General features: G+C 34.5%; 1 pseudogene; it reads right to left on the reverse strand.

The window, feature by feature from the left end:
- Window positions 1-5,585: 5,585 nt before the first annotated feature.
- LOC112475200 lies at window positions 5,586-5,704 on the reverse strand (annotated as a pseudogene).
- Between the last annotated feature and the right edge of the window lie 11,531 nt (window positions 5,705-17,235).

The following is a 17,235-nucleotide window of genomic DNA, read 5'->3' on the forward strand; positions in this document are numbered from 1 at the left end:
GCTGTGCTCCTGCTAGAACCTCCAAACAAGCTTCCAAGGTCCATTTGTAGGGGAACATAGCATAGTCAAGCTTCCAAGACTCCAGACACATCCAAATGAGGTGCTGCATGTAGCAGTCTGCCTTTCTTAAAAAAAAAACTGAACCATTATAATGAATGCATGAAAAGTGCTGCAGAAATAAAAAGCTTAGAAAAGTAAAGCACCAGAAAGAACTGTGAATGGGCCGATTTTGATCAGAAGCTTGGTTTATAAGAACTGAGTAAGATAATGGAAATGGTTATAAGCAAATTTATATGAGCAGTTCAGGGAACCTCAAAAGTCGGGGTCCAAATGTCTATGAGAGTCACTTTGGTCTGTCACTTAGGGGATAAATTAGTAGCCTGGAGGAGAAAGAATTTTGGTTATGGAAGGAATTTAGTGTGTGCCTGGGCAGAAATATTTTTGATTAACAGATGAGAAGAGCAACCTCCAGGGTCAGAGATAGAGAAAAGTATTTTTGACAAGATGAGGAGTAAACAGGATGATTTTAAAGAAAATGCATTCATTTACTCATTTATGTATTCATTTGTTAGTGGTAGGCACTGTGAAATGGGGGGGGGGAGTAATCTTAGTATGCTAAAGAAATTAAGTAATGTAAGCCTGTATACTTACACATTGCCTAATCTATGTATGGATTCCACTCAGTGACACCTTCAAATGATACAGTAAAACAGCAGTCTATGTACTACCATAAAGTCCATGCACAGTCAAGTCAAATTACAAAGCCTTCGAAAACATTATGCATGTTCTTTAAACTTTTGATCAGAATAAATATCCACATACAGACTTCTTACTCTTTGCTTCCAAAATCTATATTGCAGATAGCATAGAGTCTCTTCTTAAATAGCATGGAGAGCCTCTTAAATAGAATCTCTGCAATAGTATTCACTGCAACAGATTTTTACTTATAAATCAAATATTTATATTTACTCAGTAGTATTATCTAGATGCATAAGGATCTTTATCCCCTCAGTAGGTCCTTTATTTTGAAACCTTCTAAGAAACTGATACTATACAATTTGCAATTAATTGACATGGCTTCAGTCCCAGCTTCCCCACCAGCTAGTCCTGTAATCACTGGCAAATCACTTAATCCCTCTGAGCTATAGGTCCCTGTAAAATAAAAATAATGCCTGCCCTATCAGCCTCACAAGATTATTGCCATGCTCTCAGTAAAAGTAGAAAATACACAGAACATTGACTTTTTAAAAAAACGTTGCTATGATTTCAGACCTTGAGCATACACCAACATCCAGGGTAATATTTTAAAGTGTCACCTAATTTTTCTGAGCACCTTGAAAGATGAGCTTAGACTGCATTTCTCTTTTTTTCTGCTAAGCTACTAAACAGCTTCATGTTTTCTATTTCTATTCCTGTTTCTACATTTTTCCTTTTAATAATTGTTAAAATGAGAAGTGGTTTAGGTATTTAAGTCCCTACTAGTTACACTGAAAATATTAAAATAAAAAAAAAGAAAAAAGAAAAAGTACTGGAAGCTTTTATTATTATATTATGGCAATAGGAAAGAAAATTAATATCATGGAAGTCTTGGCCTAATCGAATTATTCTCATCTCAATCTCTTTTAGTCCTCACAACAATGCTGTAGGGTAGGATTATTAAATGAGGAAACAAGACTCAGTGGTTTAAAGATTTGCCCCAAATAACAGCTTTAAGTAGGGAGCTGGGACTCAAACTCAAGTCTGATCACAGAGATTAACTATTTTTTCCTCTGACATTCCCAGGCAATGTTAATTTGCTGATCTGGGGTTTATGTTTTAAGAACCACTGGGCAAGACTCTGCAGTATTTATCATCTAGTATCTGCAAAACTGCATTAAATGTTGGGTTGGAAACCCAGGATATACTGGCTAGGGAACCACTCTTGAGACACACGCACTCTTTTTTGTGCACTAAAAAAATAAGTTAGAGGAACAAAAAACACCTGAGACATTAAAAAAAACAAAAATTAAAATGACAAGTGTAAATCCAATTCAGTAGCATATATGAATGGGTTAACCAATCCAATCAAAAGGTAGACAATGTCAGGATTAGAGAAAAAATCCAACTATATACTGTCTACACTTTAGATTAAAAGATACAAATATAAAGTAAAAGAATGGAAAAGGGTATATTATGCAAACAACAAAAGAAAGATACAGTGACTACTAGTATCAGATAAAATACTTAAAATCTATTTAAAAAATGCTTGTAGAGGTAAAAAGGGATATTTTGCATTGGTAAAAAATGCGAAAAAGGAGGAAAAGAGGGATATTTCAATCTGTCAGGAAACTATAACAATTGTAAACACACAGGGCATCTAACAAGTCATCAAAATGTATCAAGCAAAAACAAATGAAGGGAGAAATAGTTCTAAAATAATAGTTTTAGACTTTAACATTCCACTTTGAAAAATGGATAAAACAACTAGTAGAAGGCAAGTAAGGAAATAGAAGACTTGAACAATGCTATAAACCAACTAGACCTAATAGACATCTAAAAGCATTCTACCCAACAATGGCAGAATATACAATCACACAATCTTCTGTGTTATGATCTTATATATAGGAAATCAAGAGAAATCCATCAAAAATTATTAAAATTCATAAACTAGTACAGTAAGGTTATAGGATACAAGATCAGTACACAAAAATCAGTTATATTTTTATATACTAGCAATAAACAAAATTAAATTAAAATTCTATTTGCAATAACATCAGAAAAAATATTTAGGGATAAATTTAATAAAGGATGTACAAAATAAATATATAAATAGAAATAAACCCATGCATCTATGATCAACTAATTTTCAACAAGATTGCCAAGACCATTCATTGGGGGAAGGAATAGTCTTTTCAACAGATGTTGCTGGGACAATTGGATAGCCACATGTGAAAGAATGAAGTTGGATTCTTACATCATATAAAAAAAATTAAAATGGATCAAAGACCTAAATTTTACAGCTAAAGCTATAAAAATTTAGAAAAAAAGTTAGATTGTTGTGACCCCAAATTTGTTCATTGATTCTTAGATATGACAACAAAAAACACAAGACAAAAAGAAAAAAATAGGTAAATTGTGCTTCATCAAAATTTAAAACTTTTTGCCTCAAATGACTATCAATAAGGTAAAAAGAAAATTTGCGGAGTGGAAGAAAATATTTGCAAATAATATATTTGATCATGGTTTGTATCTAGAATAAAGAACTCAGTCAACTCAATAAGACAATCTAATTTAAAAGGGCAAAAGATCTGAGCAGACATTTCTCAGAAGAGGTATACAAATAGCCAACAAGCACATGTAAAATTAATGTCATCAATAGTCATTAGGGAAATGCAAATCAAAATTACAATGTGGTATTACTTTACACCCACTAAGATGGCTATAATAAAAAAGTCAGCTAATCACAAATGTTGGTGAGAATGTTAAGAAATCAGAAGATTTATACACTGCTGGTAGGAATGTAAAATAGTGCAGTGACACAAAACAGATTGGCAGTTTTCCAAAGTATTAGAGTTTCCATATGACCTGGCAGTTCCACTCAGATATATAACCCAAAGAATTGAAAACATGTTTTCAAACAAAAACTTGCTCACAAATATTCAGAAAGCACTATTCACAATAGCCAGAAGGCAGAAATAACACAAATAGTCCAATAATAGATAAATGGATAAACAAAAGGTGGTATATCTGTGCAGTGGAATATTATTCAGTCATAAAAAAGAATGGCACATGTTATAGAGTAGATACACCTTTTATATATGCTAAGTGAAGGAATCCAGACACAAAAGGCCACATATTATATGATTTCATTTATTGAAATAACCAGAGTTGCCAAATCCTTAAAGACGAAAGCAGATTAGTGGTTCCCCAAGGTTGAGGGGAATGAGAAATTAGGAGTAACTCTTTAATGGCAGGATTTTCTTTTGAGATGATGAAAATGTTCAGGAATTAGTAGTGATGATATCATAGCATTAGGAATATACTAAGTAACACAATGGTAAATTTTATTTGTATTTTACCACAATAAATAATAATAATAAAACCCATGTATCCACCACCTAGTTTAAGTAATAAAACTTTTCAAATGCAAAAAAGAGTAAACTGACTTCAACAATAAAAATGGACTTAAAATTTTTTTTTAAAGCAAGTTAATATCTTTTACTTCATATGGTATGCCAGATATCAAAATATACAGTTCAAGGTCCTTTGGTAAGTTTTGAGGAGCTATGGCAATTTATTGAACAGTGAAGTGACGCAAGCAGAGCTCTGCTTTTGGAAATCTGTCTGGCATCACAAGTTTAACTGGAAGGAGATGAACTAGAGGCTAAGACCTCTTGTAATGACCTAAGCTCCTGGAGTCCTTAAATTAGCATTGTAGGAATGGAAACATATTAAAGACTATATTTGCCCTTTTGTCTTTTTATATTCACTGTACCTACAATCAGATTTCTATTGTAGCAGGCATTAGTAGACAGAAGATATATGTAGCAGTGTCCTTCTGGATACAGGCATATCTAGACCTTTCCAAGAAAAATATCAAACCAGGAAATATTGGGCAGCGTAAAACGTTTCTTTTTGCTAAGCAAGGAATTTACAATTGCTTTCTTAGTCTTTCTCCAACTGGCCTAAAATAAGCAGCAGCTATCATTTACTGTTCATTTGCAGAGTAGATTAGCTCACTTAATCCTTTTTTAGAACCCTGTGGAGTGAGTACTACTTAGCTACATCTATGGATCAGTAAACTGGAGTTCAGATTGAAGAAACTTGCCCTTTAATGAAGGTAAGGAAAGTTGGACTTCATACCTGACTCCAAAGCCTATGCTCTTAAGGAAAAAAGGGGGAAAAAAAGTTAAAATTGAGAAGCATGGTGTTTTTGGTGCTCTGAATATGTCTCTATAGTTTTCTTTCTGAAGGGTCAGGGTAAACTTACTGCTTTCTGGAAGTTCGAACATATTTATTTTAATCAGTTGCTTGGGGACTCACAAAAAGACTTCTTTATGTACATCTTTTTTTAAGAATGTTAAGCTATTCTATTATAGTCTGAGAAGGATAAAGCCACAGAACGAAGTCAGACGCCTGAGGTAGGGAGTGAGGGCCTCCACCAAAGAGTGGGAACTGAAACAGGAAACCAGAAACTAGAGGGCCGTGAAGGGAAGCTGCAGGTTTTTGGCTGGGAGTCATTCTTTTGTTTCCTCTACAATTCATTTCAAGGCCCTCCTGGAAGAAAAAAAAAAGATGACCTCTGCAGCCCAAAAGTAGACAGGCCTGGGCACCAAAGCTGAAGATGAATGAGCCTTGTCTTAACAAAAGATTATCTAGGTTCATGTTACTCTTTATTTATTTTTTCTTCATTTTCCTCTTGTTATTTTTCTGCCTTTGGTAAAATCTGATTTAAATGTTTCAACCTGATTTAACTAGGCCATAGGGATTTTATTTTATTAATTAATTAATTTATTTTTTAGGTAAGGCAACCCTTGGTTGACCTCACAGATTTCAAGGACCTTGTCCACTTACAATCCCTTTTTTTTTAATTTATTTTTTGTTTATGCCTACAGCACCTGGTCTTCCTAGGTGATCTCCCATCCAAGTACTAAACAGGCCCGGCCCTGCTTAGCTTCCAAGATCAGATGGAATCGGGCTTGTTCAGGGTGGCATGGCTGTACACTGCAGGAATTTTAAAGAAGAGCTATGTCTAACTTCAATCAGAGGCTAAAAGATGGGAGTAGGTCCCCTTGAGACCTGTGTGGTAGTGGCAGTATTAATTGTGGGCTCCCAAAGGGAAGCCCCACTGCCTGTTAAGGAGATGTGATTTGTAATAAGGGAGGCAGGAGGAGTTCTTTATCCATTCATCTCAGAAAAATGTTTTTCAATCTGCAGCTCAGACATATTAGTAAGTAGGTCATGAAATCAATTTAGTGGGTGTCACTCAGCACTTGTTTCTAAGTGACATAGAATAGAAATTATCATATATTTAGAAACTTAACTGTTTTATGAGCTTTTGTTTCAGTTTTTAAAAACTATGTGTGGTCACCATGTGAAATGTTATTTCTTACTGTGAGTTATGATCAGAAAAGTTTGAAAACCACTGCTACAAGTATATATCTAATGAAATCAATTAGGGTTATCAAGGGGGTAAAAAACTTTACATTCCCTTTTTTTAAAATTTATAATTTGTACACAAGAGGTTTCTCCTTTTAACACATGTAAAAAATAACCTCCCTTAAAAAAATTCTTTTGGGTGCTTTCATTCAGGAATTTTGCACTATTTATTACTTCACAGCTCTGTCAGCACCTTTATTTGGCCTTCCGAAAATGAAGACAAATCTGCTGGTTAGGTTAGGTGCCTGGAAATAGTGATCTTTGGTGTGATTTGAACTTCTTTAACCTCTTTACTTCTTTCAAGAATGAAAGGTTTAGGCATTCCCCTGTCACATCTGTGGCAGGATTCACTCATGCCTGCTGATGGATGGGGACACTGATTCTTCACCTGAAAGAATGCCAATTGTAATCTAGAGATAGGGAACTACTACTCATTACCCCTTGGTCCTTTTTTTTTTTTTTCTTTATGGTGACATTGGTTAATGAAATCCAGTAAGTTTCAGGTGTACAATTTAACAGTAAGGCACATATATATTGCATTGTGTGTTCACCTCCCATAGTTAGATTTCTTTCTGTCACCACATATTTGACCCCTTTTACCCCATCTACCTCCGTCTTCCTCCCTCCCCCTCCCCACCCTCTGGTAACCACTATCTATTCTCCATGTCCACAAGTTTCTGTTTGTCCTGTTCATTTGCTGCTTTTAGGTTTATATCCCACATATAAGTGATATCATGTGGTTTTCAACTCTTTCTGTCTGGCTTATTTCGCTTAGCATAATTATCTCGAGGTCCATTTATGTTGTCACAAATAGCAGTATTTCATCTCTTCTTATGGCTGAGTAATATTCCATTGTATATGTTTACCACAGCTTCTTTAGCCGATCATCTATTGTAGGACACTTCTGTTGCTTCCATGTTCTGGCCACTGTGAATAATGCTGCTTTGAACATTGATATGCAAATTTCTTTTCAGATATAGGTTTTTAAGTCTTTGGAGTAAATACCCAGTAGAGGATTAATGGATCATATGGTCGATCGATTCTTAGTTTTTTGAGGAACCTCCATACTGTTTTCCGTAGTGGCTATACTAATTTGCAGTCCTACCAGCAGTGTATGAGGGTTCCTTTTTCTCCACATCCTCTCCAACATTTGTTATTACTTGCTCTGTTGATAACAGCTATTCTAACAGGTGTGAGATGGTATCTCATTGTGGTTTGATTTGCATTTCTCTAATAGCTAGCAATGATGAGCATATTTTCATATGTTTGTTGGTCATTTGTATGTCTTCTTGGGAGAAAAGCCTATTCAGGTCCTCTGCCCATTTTTTGACTGGATTGTTTGTTGTTTTGTTATTGAGTTGTATGCATTCTTTGTATATTTTGGATATTAGGCCCTTCTTGAGGTGTTGCTTGCAAATATATTTTCCCATTCAGATGGTTGTCTCTTTACCTTGTTGACGATTTCTTTTGCTGTACAGAAGCTTTTTAGTTTGACATAGTCCCGTTCATTTAGCTTTTACTTCCCTTGCCTTTGAGGTCAAATTCATAAAATCCTCTTTAAGTCCAAGGCCCCTGAGTTCAGTCCCTATGTTTTCTTCTATGCAATTTATTGTTTCAGGTCTTAGATTCAGGTCCTTAATCCATCTTGAGTTAATTTTGGTGTGTGGTGATAGACAACCGTCTAGTTTCATTCTTTTGCAGGTAGCTTTCCTTTTTTCCCAGCACGATTTATTGAAGAGGCTTTCCTTTATTCACTGTATGTTTTTGGCTTTTTTGTTGAAAATTATTTGCCCATATAAACATGGATTTATTTCTGGACTCTCGATTCTGTTCCACTTATAGCCTTCATTGTGATGCTAGATAAGCTCAAGTGTCATTGTATAATTTAAATGTCTTTCTGGAATCAAGATAGGTCATAATGCCCCGTCTCATACTCCCTGCTCCCTTGAGTTCAGTAGTATTTATAACATTAATCATGAGTGTTAATCATACTGAATTACATGTGATTAAACTGTTTCATACATATATGCCATAATTAATGTAAATTCATTTTATCTCCCAGATATTTCTTATCACTTTGTAAGTTTGGTTTACAAGCTAAGTACTCAGATATATCCATTAATCACAAAAGGACAGTAGCACCTCAGTTATATGGCTTCATGGATGATGGTAGGTGGGTGGGGAAGTTTTTTACCTAAACAGAAGAGCAAAAAGATTAACTGATATCTGTTTAGTGATACTAGTCAATAATTATAACTTACAAAAATTTAAGGGAAAACTAAGAAAATCCCAACAAAAGCAAAATCTTGCTGAGTATAAATAGTTGGCTCACATTTAGTGTACCCCAGATGACTTGTCTAAAGCAATCCTGATTATTCTATTCCCTTGCCAGTAATTGGTTTCACATTAAGCATGTGACCAATTGTGCCAGGGTTCTTAGAAATACTTCCTCACTCCTAAGAGTGGTCTTCTTTCTCTGGATGTTGACACATCTGAGTTACGAAGCCAAGAATTTCTGCTATAATCTCTTTATTGCCTAAAGGTGAAACTGTTACCTGACAAAGCTCTGTGTGAAAGATGACAGAATAAAGGGATGGAAGAACCCTGGATCCTTTATGACACTTATGTGCAGCTGCATCTGTCAATCCTGCCCTACCTCCGAACTTCCCTGTTATATGACATAATAGATTTCTTTACTGCTTGAGTATCATTGGGTTTTATTAATTATTTACAGCCAAAGCATTCTAACTGATCTACTGAATGTTAGTACCACTTAGTAACACTGATTTTCCCTAGATGCTGCTAAAATGCTTTCTTCAACTCCTCCTGTATATTCCAGTGTCGTTAGAGAACCCTCTGGAGAATATACATAGCTCCAAAAGTTTTAGTAACTCTCCCAGGTACCCAGCCCTCAATATATTGTCAGGATTGGTTTATGTCGGAAGCTGCTATTCTCTTCCTTTTAGCCATTGACCCTCATTGCAGATGCAGGTGAGGTTTGAGAATTTAATTCTTTCCTTAACAGGAAGGATATAAAAATTCCCAGGTGTCAAGATCCTGCTTACTGCTGGTGCCTATGTTTGTTACTTAAACTCTGCTTAACTTCTGAACTCCTTTGACTAGCTGCCTGAGTAGGTTTCTGACTCCACATTGCCCTCCTTGCCTGGGTGACTGACACAGATTGAAGAGACTATTTATTTCCAAGCTTACTTTCAAGAGCACCGTCATTGTTGAAGCCTCACCTGCGTACCTGAATTCCTGATCCGTTCCTTCTCTGACTTTCTGTGTCTTCATGTTTATTTATAACATGATAAAAAGTATTTACAAGAAGGAATTGACTAGCCCAGAGTACTTAGGAGAAATATTTTAGCAGGAGTGACCACAATAGTGGCTCATACTTTCTTATGCCTGTTTTTTCTCTTGAGGTAAAGAGAATTTATAAGCTGTTAATTTTATATGCTCTGCATGAACTGTTGTAAAAGCTTCAGATACATATTGAATTTTTTTTGTTTAACTACCATAGATTATATAGATAAATTAACCAGAAAGATTTATTTCAAGAGCAACTTTTATTTAATTAAAATATTATTAACAATAGTTCAGTATTTAAAGTTAATAACTTCTCTAATATAGCCATTTGTCATTTATAGACACCACCCCATTAACCTGAGTAATCAGCTCTGCTTTCCCTTCAGTTCTATTTACTCAGTTTTAGGGGTAACCACTGATTTTTCTATGGTTTGTGTTTGTAAAATGATTTCTTGGACTCTGCTTTATGTGCATTTACACATATGGAAAGAAGTCAAAACATATTACATAGTCTTTATTTTTATAAACCATGTGAAATTTAATTTCCTACTCATTAAATATTTTTCCTTTTAAGTATCAATTAGTTTCTCTTGTTGTTCTTATAATATACTCCTGAATTACTTTTATATCTGTTATAAAATTCTATGAACCTATGCATTACATGTTAGGAAAACATTACTCTTGATCCACATCTCCAATGGCTTGTTTAAAAAGAAGTTTATCATCAAAATTTTAAAACTTTTATACTTCAAAGAACACCATCAAAAAAGTAAAAAGACAACGCAAAGAATGGGAGAAAATATGTGTAAATCATTTATCTGATAAAGGACTTAAATCCATAATGTATAAAAAGCTCTTACACTCAATAACAAAAAGACAAACAACTCAATTAAAAATGGGCAAAGGTTTCAAATAGACATTTCCCCAAAGAAGACATGCAAATGACCAATAAGTACATGAAAAGATGCTAAACATCATTAGTCATTAGGGAAATACAAATCAAAACCACAGTGAGATACTGCTTCACACGCACTAGGATGGTTATAATTAAAAAGACCGAAAATAACAAGTGTTGGTAAGGATTTGGAGAAATTAGAACCCTCATATGTTGCTGGTAGGATTATAAAATGATGCAGCCATTTGGAAAATCAGATTGGCAGTTCCTCCAATAGTTTTAGAATTAACATAAGAACTAGCAATTCCACTCCTAAGTATAGACCCAAAGGAACTGCAAACATGTCTGCACAAAACTTGCATACAAGTGTTCACAGTAGCATCGTTCTTAATAGCCAAAAAAATGGAGATAGCCCAAATACCTGTCTACTAATGAATTATCCACACAAATTGTGGTGTATCCATACAGTGGAATATTAATATTGGGTTCTGCTATGGACTGAATGTTTGTGTTTCCCCCAAGTTTATATATTGAAGCCCTTATTTCCAATGTGAAAAAATTAGAAGATGGGAAATAGGTTTAGGTGAGGTCATTAGACTGGAGACCCATGATGGGGTTGGTGTTGGTGCCCTTTTAAGTAAAGTTAAGAGACACTAGAGCTTCTTCTCTGTCATGTGAGGGTACAATGAGAAGGTGGACGTCTATAAGCCAAGTAGAGGGCCCTCACCATGAACTAAATCTGCCGACACTTTGATCTTGTCAAGAGTTGAGCGATGTCAGAGAAGTGACTGTAGATGGGTATGGAATTTCTTTTTAGGGGGGTGAAAATATTCTAAAATTAGATGATGGTTTATAACTGAATATACTAAAAATTACTAAAAGGATTAATTGAATGATATGTAAATTATAGTATCTCTATAAAAACAATTCAATTTTCTATTTAGATTCTATTATGTAACAAAACTTTTAAGTCTAGAAATATATTCAGAATCAAGGTAAGAAGTACATAGAAAAATATCAGTAGTCAACAATGATGAATAATATCTAAGTTCACATTTTACACTCTCAAATATTTCCCTCTGACTTACAGACATTTGTTTCCCTGAAGTACTGTTCTCTGCATTGAAATAACAACTTAACTATCTCTAGAGACCTCTCTAAATGTCCTTGAGGAGAAGTGTGCAATTAAAATGATAGCCCATATATTGCCACTGACTAGGGGTAGAGTCAAAAGTAGTCATCTTTATCTGCCACAATTAATTTGTTTCCAAAACCTTAAATAGTTTTCAAAAAGGAACCAACTGTAACTTATCATCCAAATAATACAGTCTCTGTCTCTTCAGTAAGACTTTTAAAAAGAGAGACATTTTAGGAGCTTTAGGTTCCAATTAAATTTGCCGTTTATTAAATTTGTCACCATTCCTTAGTAAGTGTAGATGAGAATTCCATAGATGATGAATCATGGAAGAAGTACAAACATCTATGAAAAGATGCTTAACCCACTGGAAATTAAGGAAGTGCACATTAATATAACAAGAAATAATTTTACTCCTTCTAGATTGGGAAAGATTTAAAAGATTGATAATATCCAGAATGGAAGAGTGTTTGAATAAGCATTCACATCTTACTGGGAGAATAAAAAGATAGGATTGGTTTGGATAGTAATTTGCAATGTTGACTATAATTTTAAATATATAGTCTTTGACTCATTAAATTAATTTCAAAGAATCTATTTTAGAGAAATATTTTCACAAGTATTCAAAGATAAAAGCACAAGAATAGTTACTGAAAGTTTATTCATAATAATGACATTCGGAAACAACCCAATAATCCATGAATAGGGCAACAGAATACCATGCGGTATTCCAATTCCTCATAAATGAAAAAAGGAAGTGATTTGAATAGGATGTATTGGATGAATAATATTGCATTTTAAAAAATCAATATATAATTTTATATAATCCAAGGACGTAATAGGTACTCATTAAATATTCATTATTTACATAGGCTATTATATATTCCTTAGTATATACAGATTAAAATGTGCATTTAAAATCTAGAGGTTTATACAAAAAATTATTAGGGATTGGGGGTTGCTCCATAGTGTAGTGGTTAGCACGCCTTCTTTACACACCGAAGGTCCTGGGTTCGTGCCCCAGGTGGAGCCACGGACCATACCCAGGTTTCACCAGGCCCCGGGGGTGCCAGGCCACGGATGCACTCTGTGAGCATGTGGGAGGAGATGCCCCGCCTTCAGAGATCCAGTTCTTACGGGGAAATGGCAACATCCATACCTTCAGAGGTCTTTAAAAGAAAAAAGAGGAAAGAGAATTTCCAAGCATAGCAATGAACTAAGATCCATATGCACATTTAATTTTGCCTATGCTTCCTTTCTCTCCAATTCCTTACAATTTTTGATTGAAATGACCTTGGAAGAGAGAGAAATGTAGACAATTCATAAAATCAGAAACTTTTAAATCTGAATTTTTAAATTTAAAACTTTTAAATCTGTAGACAATTCATAAAATCAGAAACTTTTGATCCAACTACTTTCTATTCAGACCAGTAACCAAATTATAGAGGAATTGATGACTGGTCTAAGGTCATACCACAGAGGCAGTGCCATGTCCAAAGCCCAGTCTTCTGACTCTTAATAAAATGATTTTTCCTGTTGAAAAGGGAAAACATTTTTGAAACCTCTTTTTCTCCCACTTATCAAAAACCTATGCAATTTTATTTTGATTGGATTTGAGTCAAATCAGTGATTCTTGAAATGCACTCCCTTAATTTACAGTATACAATTGTACTATGCTACTAAAAATAGCCATTCAAAAGATAACTTGTTTCATATTTTACAAAACCAGTATGGCACAGCTATTACATTTAAAGATGTCATTTTATTCATGTTTTTAGGTTTCCTTTTCACTATAAAAGGAAAATTATTTAGAAATGGAAGCAGACAAGATTTATAACACTAAATACATTTTTATATTGTTGATTTTAAAAATGTAATGAATTGTGCTCTCTTTAGTCTAAAAATTATTAATTGTGTCATTTTTAAATTTGTATATTCTCTTTGTATACTAACACTTTAATTAGAAAGCATACGAGTAGAGGATAAATCTCCAAGTGGAGATTATATCTAATAATTTTATTTCAGCTGGATTAGAAAAATAAGATTTTTGTGTTACAAATAACAGTGACTTTAAGTAACTCAAGTAGAAAGAAGAATAGACATTGACTAGTATTCAATTACTGCAAGGCTTGGGTACTCAGATTGAAAGGACCCTTAGAGATTAACACAGATATAATAGTTTGTAGTTATTGTCAATTAATGTAATAAAGAATTAACTCTTATAGGAGACCTCTAAGGCTTATCAAGGTATTGTATTTACTCATGATACTACTTTAAACCCCCTAGCCCTCAGGATATACTGCAGGAGTACTGAAAGTAAATTGGTCAATATCTGAAACTATGTTATAGGAGACTCCCTATTGTCTCAGTAGGAGTTTAAATTATAAAATAAAGGAGATAAATGAAATAAAATGTCAGAAATAATTCCTATTTCAAGGTTCAAAGAATTAAGTGCAAAATCAACAATTTTGTAAAACAGAAACAACATGAACCATTGGCACAAAACCATCATGCAACCTTAGGCTGCATTTACTGAAAGGTATGTTGACAATTGAAGTAGGCAGCCTCTAAGATGTCATCCAAAGAATTCAGTCTCTGTCTCTTAAGCCTTGTGCCTCTTAACGTTCAATGTATATGTGTAATCCTGCGGACTGGACCTAGTGACTCAATTCTAACAAATAGAATATGGTAGGAGTGATGGGATACTCCTTCTGAGATTATATTATTAAAAAACTGTCATTCCTCTCTCCTTTCTCCCTCGGATGCATCATGATGGGAGCAGTCCTATGGAGAGGCCCACAGTGGTGTGATGAGGAATTGAGTCCCTAAAGTCAGTATGCCATGAGAAAGTTAAGCCTGCCAACAACTGCATGAATTTAAAAAGAGCTCCTTCAGCCCCATTTGAGTCTTGAGATGACTACAGCCCTGGTCAATGACTTTACGGAACTTCATGAGACCCTGAGCCAGAATCACTTAGCTAAACCCTTTCTGAATTTCTGACCCATAGAACTGTGAGTTAATAAACGTTTCTTGCTGTTTTAAACTTAAATTTGAGGGTAATTTGTTATGCAGGAATAGATAACTAATACAAGTACAGTGGAGTGCTAGTACCACGGAACTCAGTACCCAGACCTTATCTAGAACATATGTTTTCTTCAGTTCTGGGTGCTGTCTTTAAGCATATTGAAAATCTGGAGTGTATCCAGGGAAGGGTGATAAGGATTGTAAGGGAGCTAGAAACTGTTGCACAAAGATTTCTTGATCGAACTCAGGGTATTAGGGTGGAAAAAGTAAATTTAGGGAGGAAGCTGATAGCTACTCTCAGGAATTATAAGCCCCTATGAAAGAGCTACAAGAAACCTAGGACTTAAGAGCTAGAAGAGGTATTCAATGGTCCAACCCCCTCACTTTATAGATCAGAAAAGTGAGGCTCATAGTGGTCATGATTCTGACCTAATATCACATGGCTAGTTAGTTACTGGCTGACCTGAGAATATAACTCTGGATGTCTGATTCAAAGGCAGTTGTGGTTTTTGTAGCTCCAGGGATTTATTGATAGAATTATAGGAAGGCCAACTCTAATTAGTTGTGAGAAAGAACTTTCTAGCAATTAGATTTCTTTAAAAATGCAATGGACAGCTGTATGGTGTAGTGAGCTCCCTGATACTGGAAATAGTTAAAATAAACAGCCTGGGTACCTGCTTATTTAGACATTAAGTCGAATCAGATTTACTTCCAAGCTTTCGACCAACTCTAACATGTGATTCCATATTAATTTTAAGGTTAAAAAGAATATATAATAGACCATTACTTACCGTGGCAGTAAAAACTGAATTTTAGAATCTTAAAAACAAAACAAAACCCCTTTTATAGAACTAAACAGTACATTTCCATTAAAGAATACCAGAATAAAATGCAGACATGGTAGTCATTGTCAAATAAGACTAAATCCCTGAAAACAAAGAATTTTACTTTTCAGGAAACAAAAAAAAGAAGAGCATATATTTTTAGATTTGGATTATTCGTGAAATGGAAAGGGATGCTACAGTGAAATATACCCTATGAAGTAGAGAACATAGTCTTGTCCTATTTACATCATAATGAATAGGTTTAGAAGTTACTAGTGTAGAACAGTGGGTAATTATTGTGGAAATTCTATGTATAATACTCTCTAAAGATATTTAAAAATCAGAAGATAGAAAGGCTAAGAGCTAATTCCTACAATTAAAATGCTATATAGACAGTACCAGTATGTATCACTAGCACTTTAACACCCACAATAAGACAACAAGGACTTAAGCAGCATAACTAGAGCAAAGATTGCAAGTCTCACTTAACAATTTTTTAGGAAGTGTTTTCTAAAAGAACAATCGTGAATGTTTTTTCATTATGAGATCCTATGGAATAAAAAAAGTCACACTCTGATTCAAGCTTCTTTTCAGTTATAAATAATTCTCTCACTGTAAAATACTTTATTAAGTAATGAAACATTATTTAGAAATAAATTCACAACATTAATAAACCCAAAGGTTCATATTCATGATAGAGTGGGGCCTTCCCCATCTCAGTAATGGCAACTGAATTCTTCTAGTAGCTCACTTTAGAATTATCCTCAACTTTTTTTTTTCATATTCCACATCTAAAACCTATCGGCTCAATCTTCAAAATATACTGTATTCAAAATCTGACCATTTCTTAACACTTCTACTGCCTTCATCATCTCTTGCCGGGATTCTTCTAACTGGTCTTTGTACTTTGGCTTTTGCTCTGCCTTCAGCCTATTCTCAATCTAGCAGCCAAAGCGATTCTTTAAAAATTTATGCCGGCCATGTCCATCCTCTCTGCTCAAGTCCCTCCAGTAGCTATCCATTGCACTCCTCACAATGGCCTGCAAGGCCATCCATGATCTGGCCCCTAATTGTCTGATCTTGTCTACAACAATCTTTATTCATTCCACTCTAGTCACACTGGCCTTCTTCACAAACATGCCAGGCATACTTTCATCTCAGGACCTTTGTACTTGCTGTTCCCTCGGCCTAAAATGTTCTTTCCCAGATACCCTTAGGCCTCTCTTTCTTAAACCTAACTCTGCTCAAGTACCAGTTTCTCAGCAAGGACTTCCTCAACCATTCTATTTTAAATTGAAATTTTCATGACATACACATTCCTTGCCTACTATATTTTCCTTCACATTTTTTTTTTACCATCTTACATGATACATAATGTACCTATATTTTTTATTGTCTGTCTCCCCATTAGAATTAAGCTCTATGAGGTCAGGGATTTTGTCTGTTTTATATACTGATGTATCAAAAGCACCTAGTACAAGTGCTTGGCACATAGTTGGTATTCAAAATTTTGTTTAATTAATTAGCCAATACCTCACTTTTTCCAGTAAGGACTTTTATATAGAAAGTACTTTGGCTATTGATAACTAGAGCAATTGACTTATTTTTTAGTTTTCAATTGATACTTATTTTGCAATTGCTACATATTAGAAATTTCTTCATATTAGAAAAAGTAGATATAATTAGCATTTTTCAGGTAGAAGACAAATTGCAATTTCAGTGAGTAGACAACCTCTGGGCATAGGTAAAAGTAGATATTTGCCTGAAGCAATGTGTCTAGAGGAAAATTAGAATTTTCTTAACTGTAGCTTATATTTAGTCAAGCTAGGAAAATATTTGCATGTTTTTGAACCGTTGTAAAGTTCCTTTACCTGACCTCAGCAATGATTCAGGGATTAAAGATAAATCAA

Source organism: Pteropus alecto, unplaced genomic scaffold, assembly GCF_000325575.1.
Source record: "Pteropus alecto unplaced genomic scaffold, ASM32557v1 scaffold50, whole genome shotgun sequence".
NCBI classification, from domain to species: Eukaryota; Metazoa; Chordata; class Mammalia; order Chiroptera; family Pteropodidae; genus Pteropus; species Pteropus alecto.